Here is a 13,871-nt window from a genome sequence, read left to right as displayed (position 1 = left end):
AACGTGGGACTCTATTCATTTATTAACACACACCCTCACACTCATGCATAGCAACTGCGGGAGTTATCGCCTATCATTGGGCGGTTTTGATACCATATGAAATTTGAATTTATCATAGCCTTTAAACTTAGAAGTTAGAACCAATTGGAGATGAGTGGGTTGACCTTAACTCTTTATATATTAGTTAATTATGTATCCAAATATCATATAAGACTTCATTCATTCATTAACAATCTACGTCTGGATTTCTGGTAATGTTGTGAATTCGAGTTCTTTGGTCTACTTTCAAAGAACGCGGCTCAAAGAGGTAGTAGACAAAACGTTGTATGATTGAATCAGAAGAAGGAAAATAAAGAGGACGGGTAATCAAAAGTTCCATTTTTATATACTTCATGTCAAGTTTCATACCACCATTGACCAACAAAAAGCTAACATGTGTTTTTGGGGTGAAGAAGAAGCTGTCAAAAGGTGAAATGGTTAAATTCAGATTTAATGTGGTCTGAAATCATGTTCGGTCAGATTTAAAATAGTTTAGGATTTATCTGGTTAAGTATGTTTGGTTTATGGTAAACCATTATATTAACTCGGCTTACGTGTAAATTGATTAGACCATTATATTAGAGAACAAGTTTCAAAATTTATTATTACTAGGTGACCGGTCATAAGAACATGACCGGCCCGCATCATGTGTTCTCTCTCGGCCCGTACCTCACGAGAGAGAACACAGTAACGTCAGTATGAAGAGGCAGATATTGTGTGTATGTATATTGCAACGACACAAAATATTTTGTGTGTTTACGAAGATACTTTCATTCAAAAAATGGAATAAATAGTGTATAGTTTTAGAAGTAACAGATTTTATATTATCATTAATTAGAATTGTATTGTATATGTTTCGTAATTCTTTATTTTAGGTGAATAATATTTTTTTTTCCATAAATAATAAACAAACATTTATGTAGACATATTAAAAGAAAATATAATAAAAACCAAAATATTATCCATAAATAATATAAATTATGAAGTACATTTCTCGATAAAGAAAGCAAATTCAATTAGAAACTTGCAAAAAAATTAAATAAATTTTGTAAGCAATTTGACGGGTTAACATTATTTGATAGATTTATAAATTTCTAAATTTTATTGAACATGAAATAATATTAAATTGACATACCGTCATCGGTCTCCTAACTCATCACAACCCATCTATCAAATACAAAAAAAATAAATAATTGCAACAGTTTATTTATTTTAAAATTTGTATTTGAAAAAAAAAATAGATTAAAATTACGTACCGTGACTACGAAATATTCTGAAAAACTTGTTTGTATACAACATTCAATATTTTTGTCTGCGGCTTCCCTTTTTTACCAGTTATTAGGATTTTTAATCCAGATCTCGACTTATATCTTGAAAGTGCAACTTTGCCTTGCATTTTGTAAGCATTTTATAAATTATTTAAAAATTATGATAAATTTATTCTTTAAACAACGATAAATAATTTAAAATAATATTAATAAACATTTTTGGATTTTTTTAATATTTAAAATATTTATTATATAATTATATTTGAACACAATTCATCAAGTAGAGTATAAAACTATTATAATTATCTTATATACAATTTTGTTCATTGTATTTTATAGTTTATAAATATTAAAAGTAATAAATAAAACATTATTAATCTTTCTATAATTTCGAGAATTAGTTTCCATAAATTGTAATTTGTAATATTCGTTAGATTATATGGCAAGTGATGTTAAATGATTTTAAACTTATCTTAAATTTTTAGATCTAAATTAAATAAATAAAAATTAAAAACAATCGACCAATCAAATTATAACAATTTCTTGAAACTTCACTTATGAACTCCAATTTGCGATAGATCCGTCCAAAAGCTGGAGCATCTCGTACCTCAGCTCTTGGCTTTCCACCATTGTACTTCAGCATCAGGTTTAACAGTTTCTCCTCTGTAACATTTAGTTCCACCTTCTGTTTTAGAGTTCAATCGCCACTGTCATGTAATAACAAAACTTTAACAGATAGAAGTATAGAGGAGATAAAGGTGATTTATATGCTAAGAAAACATACTGTCGAATAACAGCAATGCCACAACGTAGCTCTTCTGAGTTCCCATTGTTTTGGCGGGTTAGTCCTTTATTAGGCTGTACATGTTTATTGAACTTCCAAGGCAAAGTTGGTGGCAGAGTCGATGAAAGATGAGTAGCCTTTGCGTCTAAACACATTTTTCTTAGCACACAAGCAGCATCGTCGTAATACCTTAATAGTATAAGAGGAGAGATTTGTGAATAATACTTTAAAGAATGAAAAGAGAATGTTTGTATTTTAAGACCTTGGGTGTCTCCTATATATATACAGTCAATTTATTTCTCATATTAATGACGCACAATATTTTGCACAATAAATAATGTAATCTTTTAAAGAAAGATATTAAATGTGTATTGTCAAAAAAAAATTTGTATATGATATGATTTTAACTTGCGCAAGTAATCCATATTAGAAAGGTAAGCTATTAAAAACAAACAACCTAATTAGAAACATTAAAATATTTTGTAAGCAATGTAATAAATATGATATCAACATGTGCAAGTTTACCGTTTGAATAATAAGGAAAGTTTTTAATATTTGTCTTAATTCTAAATCTTGCCCAAGGGTAAACTAAATCAATAATATTTAATGATTTCAACTTGCGCAAGTAATCCATATTGTGAATAAGTGATTTGCATATTTAATGATTTCAACTTGCGCAAGTAATCCATATTAGAAAGGTAAGTTATTAAAAACAAATTTTGTCAATAAGTTATTTGCATATTTAATAATTTCAACTTGCGCAAGTAATCCATATTAGAAATGTAAGTTATTAAAAACAAACAACCTAATTAGTAGGGGTGGGCACTTTACCCGATATCCGAAGTGGCACCTGAACCCGATCCGAAAATGCATGTCAAGTTTTTTATTTAAGAAATTAACAAAAAGTTATATCCAAATTTTTTTAAAAAATAACTAAAATAATGTCTTTTTAGTTTTAAATTTTTATGTCCAAATCTATTAACCATTCAATCTATTAAAAATAAAAAAAAATTAGTTAACTGAAAGTTATATTTTTAAATATAAGAAACTTGAGAAATAAAAATTTTGCACAATATTTTGCACAATAAATAATGAAATTGTTTAAAGAAAGATATTAAATGTGTATTTTCAAAAAATTATTTGCATATGATATGATTTTAACTTGCGCAAATAATCCATATTAGAAAGGTAAGTTATTAAAAACAAACAACCTAATTAGAAACATTAAAATATTTTGTAAGCAATGTAATAAATATGATATCAACATGTGCAAGTTTACCGTTTGAATAATAAGTAATTTTTTAATATTTGTCTTAATTCTAAATCTTGCCCAAGGGTAAACTAAATCGATAATATTTAATGATTTCAACTTGCGCAAGTAATCCATATTGTGAATAAGTGATTTGCATATTTAATGATTTCAACTTGCGCAAGTAATTCATATTAGAAAGGTAAGTTATTAAAAATAAATTTTGTCAATAAGTTATTTGCATATTTAATAATTTCAACTTGCACAAATAATCCATATTAGAATGGTAAGTTATTAAAAACAAACAACCTAATTAATAGGGGTGGACACTTTACCCGATATCCGAAGTGGCACCCGAACCCGATCTGAAAATGTATGTCAAGTTTTTTATTTAAAAAATTAACAAAAAGTTACATCCAAATTTTTTTAAAAAATAACTAAATTAATGCCTTTTTAGTTTTAAATTTTTATGTCCAAATCTATTAACCATTCAATCAATTAAAAATAAAAAAATTAGTTAACTGAAAGTTATATTTTTAAATATAAGAAACTTGAGAAATGAAAATTTTAATTTTTTTTTTCAAAATCTAAATATCTGAACCTGATCTGAAATAACCGAATCCGAACTAAAAATACCCGAACCCGATCCGAAGTACAGAAATACCCGAACGGGTTCTACACCTCTATACCGAAATACTCGAAAATCCAAAATACCCGACCCGATCCCGAACGGGTATCCGAACGCCCACCCCTACTAATTAGAAACATTAAAATATTTTCTAAGCAAATGTAATTAATATGATATCAATATGCGCAAGTTTACTGTTTGAATAATAAGGAAAATTTTTAATATTTGTCTTAGTTCTAAATCTTGCCCAAAGCTAAACTAAATCGATAATTATTATCCCCTAGCTATATATGGGCTTAACGAAATCGATAATAGTTTTGGGCTTGTCTACATAAGCGATTGATTAAAATAAATGAAAAATAAAATTCAAAAAAATCGACCAATAGAATTATAACAATTTTTCTGAGAAGCTCTATATTAATGTCATGTCAGCAGAAATCACTAAAGTGACTTCTCTTTTAATGTATAAGAGGATGGGAAACTAGTATTTAACTTTTAAATGATAGATACTCCCTATGTTTTTTGAAGAGTGTCATTTTAGGTTTTTTTTTCTTATTACATAACAAATGTCGTTTTAGATTTCTAATACAATTTTTATTTACTTTCAGCTGAATATTAATTATAAAAATTCATTGATCTATAAATAAACTTGTTTATCTCAAATATTATTGTTCAATTAGATGTAATTAATGAGAATATAAATACATTTCAATCATTTTTTTAATATGTGTGAAAAGTGTCTAAGTGACACTTATAATGAAACGGAGGGAGTATATAGAATGAAAGTGTAACTTTATACAAAATTAAACTCTATGAAAGTTATGATACAGAAATAGATTGTTTTGGTGGCAATTATTCTGTTAAGTTATGCAAAACATAATTTAGGACAAAACCATCGATAACAACCCACATTGATCACTGATCCAATTTGAGTACTTCTGTAATAAAATATTCTATTTTTAATAAAACTTATTTACTTATATAAATTTAGTTTAGTTTTCAAAATGCAGGCAGTACAAAAATACTCCCCCGGGGGGGGGGGGGGGGAGGGAGGGAGGAGGACACTGGGCGGGATCTATCAGCAGCGAATTCCCCGTAAAGATAGAGGCACCTATAAAAAAGATACTCCGAAGGCTTCGGGATCGAGGTATCATTAGCCGAAGAAGACCCTGGCCAATCCACGTGGCCTGCTTGACGAACGTCAGCGACGAAGACATCGTAAATTGGTCCGCGGGCATCGCGATAAGTCCTCTGTCCTACTACAGGTGCCGCGACAACCTTTACTAAGTCCGAACGATTGTCGACCACCAGTTTCGCTGGTCTGCAATATTCACCCTAGCCCACAAGCACAAATCCTCGGCGCGGAATATAATCCCCAAGTACTCCAAAACATTTGGACACTAAAGTTCTCATGGAATCTCAAAATCTCTCAAATAAGAAATTTACTCGTTTTCTTTCTTCCCTATTAATATTTTTCTTGATTTTAATAATAAGAAACATATCCATATCTCTGGAAAATGGCTAATTCCACCATTAATTTCTCTTCCATTGTTTTCGTACATGAACATTTAATCAAGCGTAAAAGAACATGAATCAGTACAATTTTAAATTATAAACACAGAGTATTGAAATGTGGTCGATTACATTGAAACCGGAATCAATTTAGTTTATTTAGCTTTGGGTGATGATGTGGCTGACATATGGCAAATTAAATTGGTTTGGTTTAAAATTGGAAAAATGGATTTTTTTTTTATAAAAAACATTAACTAGATAAAACGACGTCATTTTTGTATTATTTTCAAAAACAAAACCCACATGCAAGGGGAAATTTGAACCCTAATCCATTCGATTTATTTATGATTTTGATCGGATTTTATATTCTGACTAGTAGCTCTATTTTTCTGTTGCAGACTTTTGTTTCCTTTAATCGGATAATAAATTATGACTATGATCAGATTATGTTTTCCGGCTAGGCTGATCATAACCACCTTATTCAAATTTCAGTTGAGAAAATCACATGGTTATGAGCCATTTTCTCCTTCTCTCCTTTCATCATTTTTGTTTTTTCTTTTCACTTGACTATAAAGTTCCATGTTTCTTATGGCCAATAAATTGAGTTTTGTGTGGAGTTTACTGATAGTTGTGAATCAAGATGGTAGGAGAACTTTAATGGATTTGAGTTTAGATTTAGCAGAATAAGGTCTACTATGGCTGACGTCTCAAATAGGGATGGACATGAATCAAATATCTGGATTTTTTTTGAAGTATTCATGATCCAATCCGTTTCGTCGAATAATCAATCATCTGATTTGATTCCATTCGTAATTATTCAGCTATCCGGATATCCTGAAAATTTTATATTATTAACAGGATATCTAATTCAATCTGCACAAATAAAAAATAATTCAAATAATAATATTTTATTACCAAAAAAGTTATTTACTTTTTCAAAATTTAATAACTAAAATAATCAATTTTATAAATAAAATTATTATAAAATTACAGAAAAATAATACTCCCTCCGTTTTATAACAGATGATGTTATTCCTTAGTGTACAAATGTTAAGAAATTTACTTTTCTCTAAAAAATAATTTTAAAAATATAATTTAAAAATCATCCAACCAATTATAAAAATGACTACAACATCTAATTGGTTACACAATTTTCAATAAAGTTACAAATAACATAAAAATATCAAAACATCATCTATTTTGAAACAACAAAAATCTTCTAAAACATCATCTATTATGAAACAGAGGGAGTATATATAATTATTTAAATATAGGTATCTCTATAATATTGTTTGAGAAGACAGTTTTATGCTTGTTCACGTGAATTCTAACGGCTGTTAATTACAGTGGTGCTCTTAATGAATCAAATATATCTCATTTCCATTATTAAAAATTAATTAATTTTCTTTTTTCTTTTTGTTTAGGTTTCCATTTTCTTTATATTTTTAAGATAGCCTTATAATAAAGAACATTTATAAAATTTAAAAAAGAAAATTGATTTTATATATAATGTGATATATAAAAAAAATTCACATGAAAATCTTGAATTTGAAGTAAAGAATTAATCTTCTTTTTAAAAACAAACTTAAACAACATAATACATATTTTAAAAGTTTGATGTATTTTACTTGAATCAATATATTTGTCAAATTATTACAAAACATAATTTATTTTACATAAAATATGATATCTTTAATGAATAAAAAAATTCTTTTCTTTTTATTGAAGTTTGCTTTTTAAAATTTTCCAAATAACATGTATAATAAAGAAAACATTTATAAAGTTTTAAACGAAAACTATTAGATATATGATGTGATTTCATTAAGAAAAAGTACAAAAATAATCTTGATATTAAACTAAAGAAAATACTCTTTCATTTTAAAATTATCATTTATATTTTAAGCAACTTTGTACCGATCATCACATTACTTTTAAAATTTTATTTTTGAAATTTACATATACCAAGTTATTAAAAAAATCAAAAATATACTTACAAATTTAAGATGACAAACCAAACTAATACAATGAATACAAATAATTAGATTTGGCTGAAAGAGATTAAAAATAGTTGTATCTTAATTTAAAGAAAATATGTAATAAAATATACCCATAAAATGAGTAATTGGATAAATCTAGTTCTTTTATTTAAAATCAAAAAATTAACTAAGAATAATATATTATTATTTATAGTAATACTCTCTATACATAGAAATTATAGAATGACTTAACATATCAATACATACAAATAATATTATAGAGATATTAACCAAATATCTCAATTAAGTTTTTTGAATAACTTATATATATGCATGAGATTTCAAAAGGCTATCGTTGTTATATTCATTTATGTAACTTTAAATCGATCAACACTTTAGTTTATTTTTACTATTTTATTATCAAAACAACATATATTAAATTGTACATAGTCTTACTAAATATATTTACAATCTAATTTAATAATCAAATCAAATGCAAATAAAAATAATTAAATTTTTAATCTGTAGGAAAAAATAAATCATACATATTTTTTTTATGACCCTGGTATCCGGATGACCTTGAGACACACCCGACTAGCGCCTAAAGACCGTCCACCAGAGCTTAGCCGGAGAGCTTGCTGAAGGCATCCAAGGGGGCTGGTGATCACCTAAACTAAACTAAAATAATAATCATACATATTAGCTGCAATATAAATTGCAAAATAATTTAAAGCTAAAATAAATTATGAATTATCTATTATAATGTATTTAAATAATTTATAAGTATTTATACATGTACATGAGCACAGGAAAATCACCTAGTATATAGGTATATAACTTCTCAGATTAGATATCCGTTCCTACAAATATCACTATTTGGGATTTGCTTTCTTTCTTACGGATATTGTATATTAGTATATCATTTATTTCGTCAAGTAACGAATCCGAAATTTTCAATTTCTGAATGGAACCGATAAAAAATCAAATCAAAATTTACAAATACTTTTCCCCAAGCTAGTCTCAACTCTCAACACATAATATATTTTCGATCCTTCAAGCTCTTTGGCGGTTAAATAAGTTCGTGATTTGGAGTTCCTGTCATAAACCAAGGCAACCTGCAAGAGAGGAGGAGTAGTCGAAGAAGAAGGAGGTTTTCTTCATGTGGAGGTCTCTGGAAATTTTGATCCTTGGCGGTGAAGAGTGATCACGGAGAGGATACCAACGGTCACCAACTTCATCTTTAATCTCCAAGGGTTTAGAAACTCTCGCGTCGTCGTTGTTCGGGCTGTGCTAAGTTAACTTAATTGGAGCACGAACTAGTGGGCTTTCGTGTTTGGGATATATTGTTTGGACTTCATCCAACCCCTAAAGCTCAGGCTATGGTGAATTGTTCCAGATCGAGGCGCCGTCCCTGATGTTCCTCCGACCTCGAAACATACAGATCTGATGCTATGAAACTCAGGAGTATTTAGAGTTCCTCGGTGGTATGATTGTGCTTGATATGTGGGGATATGATCTAAAACTTCAGATCGGTTCCTCAAACACTTGATCACTTCGACTCGTGTACTTCTACTTGATGCGCTGCGAGATCCCTTTTTGCTCTAGGCGACTAACTACAGTTCTCTAAGCGAATTCTTGCCTATGGGACTTATGATAAGAATGGTGAGAATATGTCACAGGTCGTCCATTTCTTCCCAAGTATGAGCTATCAGCAAGGGAGATATCGGTCTCGGTGTAAAGGTCCGAGCACTAGGATCATTTCCATGATTTTTGACAATCGAAAATTGATGTCCCGAGGTGTTTAAGGGTGTTGATGCCATTTGAGGAAGGCTTGCTGTACAAGTTAAATCGGCTTGCCAGTCTCTGTGGGCAATATGTTGGTTTTGTTTCTCATGTCAGATCTAGGGAGATTGATATAATTGATCTGTGGTTTGGTGGAAACGGGAGTCGTGAGCGAGGGATCCATGATCGTGCTTATGAACCTTAAACAGTGTTCTTAGCAAGAATGTTTTTGTTTATCCTCGGTGGTATGATTGTGCTTGATATGTGGGGATATGATCTAAAACTTCAGATCGGTTCCTCAAACACTTGATCACTTCGACTCGTGTACTTCTACTTGATGCGCTGCGAGATCCCTTTTTGCTCTAGGCGACTAACTACAGTTCTCTAAGCGAATTCTTGCCTATGGGACTTATGATAAGAATGGTGAGAATATGTCACAGGTCGTCCATTTCTTCCCAAGTATGAGCTATCAGCAAGGGAGATATCGGTCTCGGTGTAAAGGTCCGAGCACTAGGATCATTTCCATGATTTTTGACAATCGAAAATTGATGTCCCGAGGTGTTTAAGGGTGTTGATGCCATTTGAGGAAGGCTTGCTGTACAAGTTAAATCGGCTTGCCAGTCTCTGTGGGCAATATGTTGGTTTTGTTTCTCATGTCAGATCTAGGGAGATTGATATAATTGATCTGTGGTTTGGTGGAAACGGGAGTCGTGAGCGAGGGATCCATGATCGTGCTTATGAACCTTAAACAGTGTTCTTAGCAAGAATGTTTTTGTTTATCCTCCCCCCCCCCCTCCCCTTCCCCTTCAGATGACGTCAAAATGTGTATCCTAAAACTCACACTACGAATTTGGGTAGTGATTGTTTGTAAAATAAGAGAAGAAAAAACTTGTTGACAACAATATCTTTAAAACAATAACGATGTAATCAGACTCAAGTTGACGAAACTAGATTATATATTATAGGTAAAATTCCATAAAATTAATTCAACTAAATTTTGTTAACCTTTTTAACACCCATATTTTTTCATTACCCAACTAAGTACCTAAATTAATTATTTTACTCATTTTAATACACAAACTTTTATAAAAGGTGCCATATTAATACTCAAAATGTGTTTATTTTATCAAAAATATTAATAAGTTTCGGAAATTTTTCTTAAATCTCAAAATCTAAGAAAAATCTTAAAATTTATCCTTTTATTTTATTTTTAGGAAAGAGAGTAACTAAGTTATGGAAAAAAAATTAAATTTAGATAATAATAATAATTTTGAAGGAGAAAAGGAATTTTTTTTCTATTTCTAAACACAAACTAAATTTGATATTTAAAAATTAAAAATTTTGTCACAAAATTGAAGATCATGAATAATTTAGTTACTTTTATTTCTAAAACTTAAAATAAAACTAGAAATTTTTTAAGAATTGTTTGTGAATTTTAGATATTTAAGAAAAAAAATATTTGAAACTTATTAATATTTAGATTCAATAAACATAGCTTGAATATTAAAATAGGCATAGTCTTAAAAGTTTATGAGTTAAAATGTGAAAACGAATTGGTTTAGGTAATTAGTTGTGTAATGAAAAAGTTTGGATATTAAAAAGCTTAGCGAAATTTAGTTGAGGTAATTTATGAATTTTTTTCTATATCATATATCAAAAGGTTTACAACTTACAAATGTTTTCGAGTATAAATGAGACTAAAACTAATGAAAATGGAGGTGTACATGAGTCAAAGTGTTTATAGGAATGAAAGCTCAAGGTCAATGTGTGTGTGTGCGCGCGCGTGTGCAACCACCAAGGGGGTCACCACGTCACTGCAGAACATCGCCAAAAGCGGAACGCAAAAGACCACCAAATGAATGGAGGAGAAACTTCCGATGGAGAGTAAAACGATAAGCCCCACGAACCAGAGAAGAATGGAAATCCGGCTTGACGAAACGCGAAAATAAGAGGCAAAACACAAGGAGAAAAAGTAGCCAACAGACCTAACAGGCTTTGCCGGTACGGAATAGGCGAAGCCTCACCTCACAAACCTCCACCTCCACCAGCCTCAAACCTCGATCTCAGCCCATTGTCCTCAGAGCAGACATGCAAGCCAAAGAATATAAGACCAGGAAATCCAGAACCACAAACGCCGGTTAACTAGAGATCTCAAAACCATTGTGAGTTGAAAGGAGAGAACTAAGGTAGGTTTGGGGTATCTCGCCCCAGATCGGACCCCAAATATTTGGAACAAGAAACCGGAGCCCCAGCCAAGCCAAAGACAAGGCAAGCACACTATGAAGACCAAGGCTTTGCAACAAGCAAAAGAATGGTCTTTCTCGCGGTACCGGTAGTGACACCGGTCACTGAGTTGTTTGCAAGAGAGAAGGGAGAGCGAAGAAATGACTCCAATTAAATATCAAAAGCCTTTCTAAATTACTAATAATTATAACAAGTGCATCCAATAAAATTAGTGAAATCAACCCACTCTTTTGTCAAATTTTCTCTTTTTCCAAACGGATGCACTCCTTTGACAATTACTTTTTATGGAAATTGCATTGTATATCAAACAAAAATTATAGTTAACTAACTATCCAAAAAATTTTAGCTCCATCATTTCTACAATATATATTACATTGTCCTTATCCTAACTAGGTGCTGAGACCCCGCGCAAGTGCGGAGCTGGTTACTTTGGATATCGGTGAAACAGTATGATTTACGGGATGTTGGTGTTGTTTAAGATTTGTGCAAATTAAAGAATAAAATTTATCGGAAGTAAGACAACAAAATTGATCCTAGCTTTTGACGATTAACTCAAGTTAGAGACATCTCCCAAAACAGAAGGAAAATTCAAAAAGTATAATTAAGGTAAAATATAGAGAATGTAAAAAAGGCCTAAACATGAAACAGAGAGCGTGGAACAACGGAAAGGGAAAGAGAAGAAGATGAAGAAACTTACGTCATGTATATGAAATTAAAAAGACAGATATTGTGACAGCGCAACACCAACTTATTTGGGGGTCCATATCAAGTTATCAACTCTGTATATATCCGTTGTTTGAATAAATACTCAAAGTTTCAAACTACTTGCATTACAAAATTATTTTATTTTTTCAAAATACACATTGTTTGCTAGTACTTGTTAGGGAGCTCAAGGACCGTAGTAGCATATATTAAAGCTACACTAATCTTCATCGCTAAGATCACACATTGTCTACATCCTCAACGTTAGGATATTCCAAGTAACACTTCTCCTCGTCTTTCTCGTCACGGGTTCCATCTTCATCTTGTAAACTCCAAGTAACCATCTTCCAAAACGCAGCACTCCACTTCTCTTCCCTCTTCAGGCTTAGCGGTGGTCTGTGACAAAATCCAGCCGTTGGATTGAAACAAAGCTCTTATATTGGCTTTGTGGTTCATAAGAGTTTCAAGAATGGTGAAACTGGAAGCATCGTGGCGAGTGGCTCCCCTTCTAAGGAGATCTGCCCTCTGTGTGAAATAGTTTAACAAAACATAAAGATTAAAATAGTTTAACAAAACATAAACGACGGTTGACGTTTTTACATTATGAAAAAGTAATTGTGGGTTTAAAATGTTTGGGCTTAAATTATGTTGGACTCTATGTCTAAAACATGATTTGAACTTCAAAACTGAAAAAAAAAAAAAACGTTAGGTTATCTTTCTTTTTTTTTCTCCGTCGTCGGGACAACATCACCTGTGGGATCCCTGGCATGATTAGAGCTTAAGTTTGTGAGATTGGGGAGCGATAATAGTGTGATGCGTTATTGAAGAGGAGTTTACTTACATCAGTTAGGCTTCGTCCGCATCATTCCATTGTCGTTGGTCCTCGGGTGCTTCGTCATCGTCGGAATCTGCAAAAGAAAAGTTTTTAATTTGTTAAGTAAAATGTCTTTTATTTCTTTTAGATTCGGTTGCTAAAAACATAATTCATTCAGTTTTCCTGTTTTGTTTGGAGATTGCAGAGATGAAAGCGTAGATCACAAAATCCTGTAAGAAAAACAGAGAAAAATCATTAGTTGTTCATAAAAAAACCCATAGACAAAAACAAAACAAAAAGATAAAGACACGTTTCATATACGAACAAAGAGTAAGCAAAGCAGAGTTAAAATGATAAAAAATAAGTTAGAAACCATCATCACCAGTTCATAAAGGAGGAGAATGGTGATGCCCATAAACTCTCCATTCTTGTAAATGTTCCTGGAATCCTAGAATCGGATGAGCCGACCAACAATGGACTGAGTGGACCTTCTAAGGCGGAGAGAGTTGAAGGTGGAGTAGGGAACGGCGGCTGAAGCGGTTGGAGCAGCTGGATAAGTCATTTTCGTGACGGATGTGAGAAAGTAAAGCGATCGGAAAACTGAGAAAGAAAAGTTCGAGACAAGATGGAGCTTTTACCTCGAGGGATTCTATATATATGAGAGCTCTGAAGGCGTTAGAGGAGAAACTAAGCGTTTGGTAGGCGCAAAACGTGCGTAGAGCCTTAAAGATTGACCATAATAGCTGATTTCCGAAAGGGGAATCGCAAGCGACGAAGGAGATGGTGAAGATGGCGGCTTCCCTAATCTTCTTAGCTTTGTCCGTATCACCACTTTGGGCAGATACAAAGTCTAATAAACAGAAAATCAATAAG

Source organism: Brassica rapa, chromosome A01 (assembly GCF_000309985.2).
Source record: "Brassica rapa cultivar Chiifu-401-42 chromosome A01, CAAS_Brap_v3.01, whole genome shotgun sequence".
Lineage (NCBI taxonomy): Eukaryota > Viridiplantae > Streptophyta > Magnoliopsida > Brassicales > Brassicaceae > Brassica > Brassica rapa.
This window is presented reverse-complemented; position numbering follows the sequence as displayed.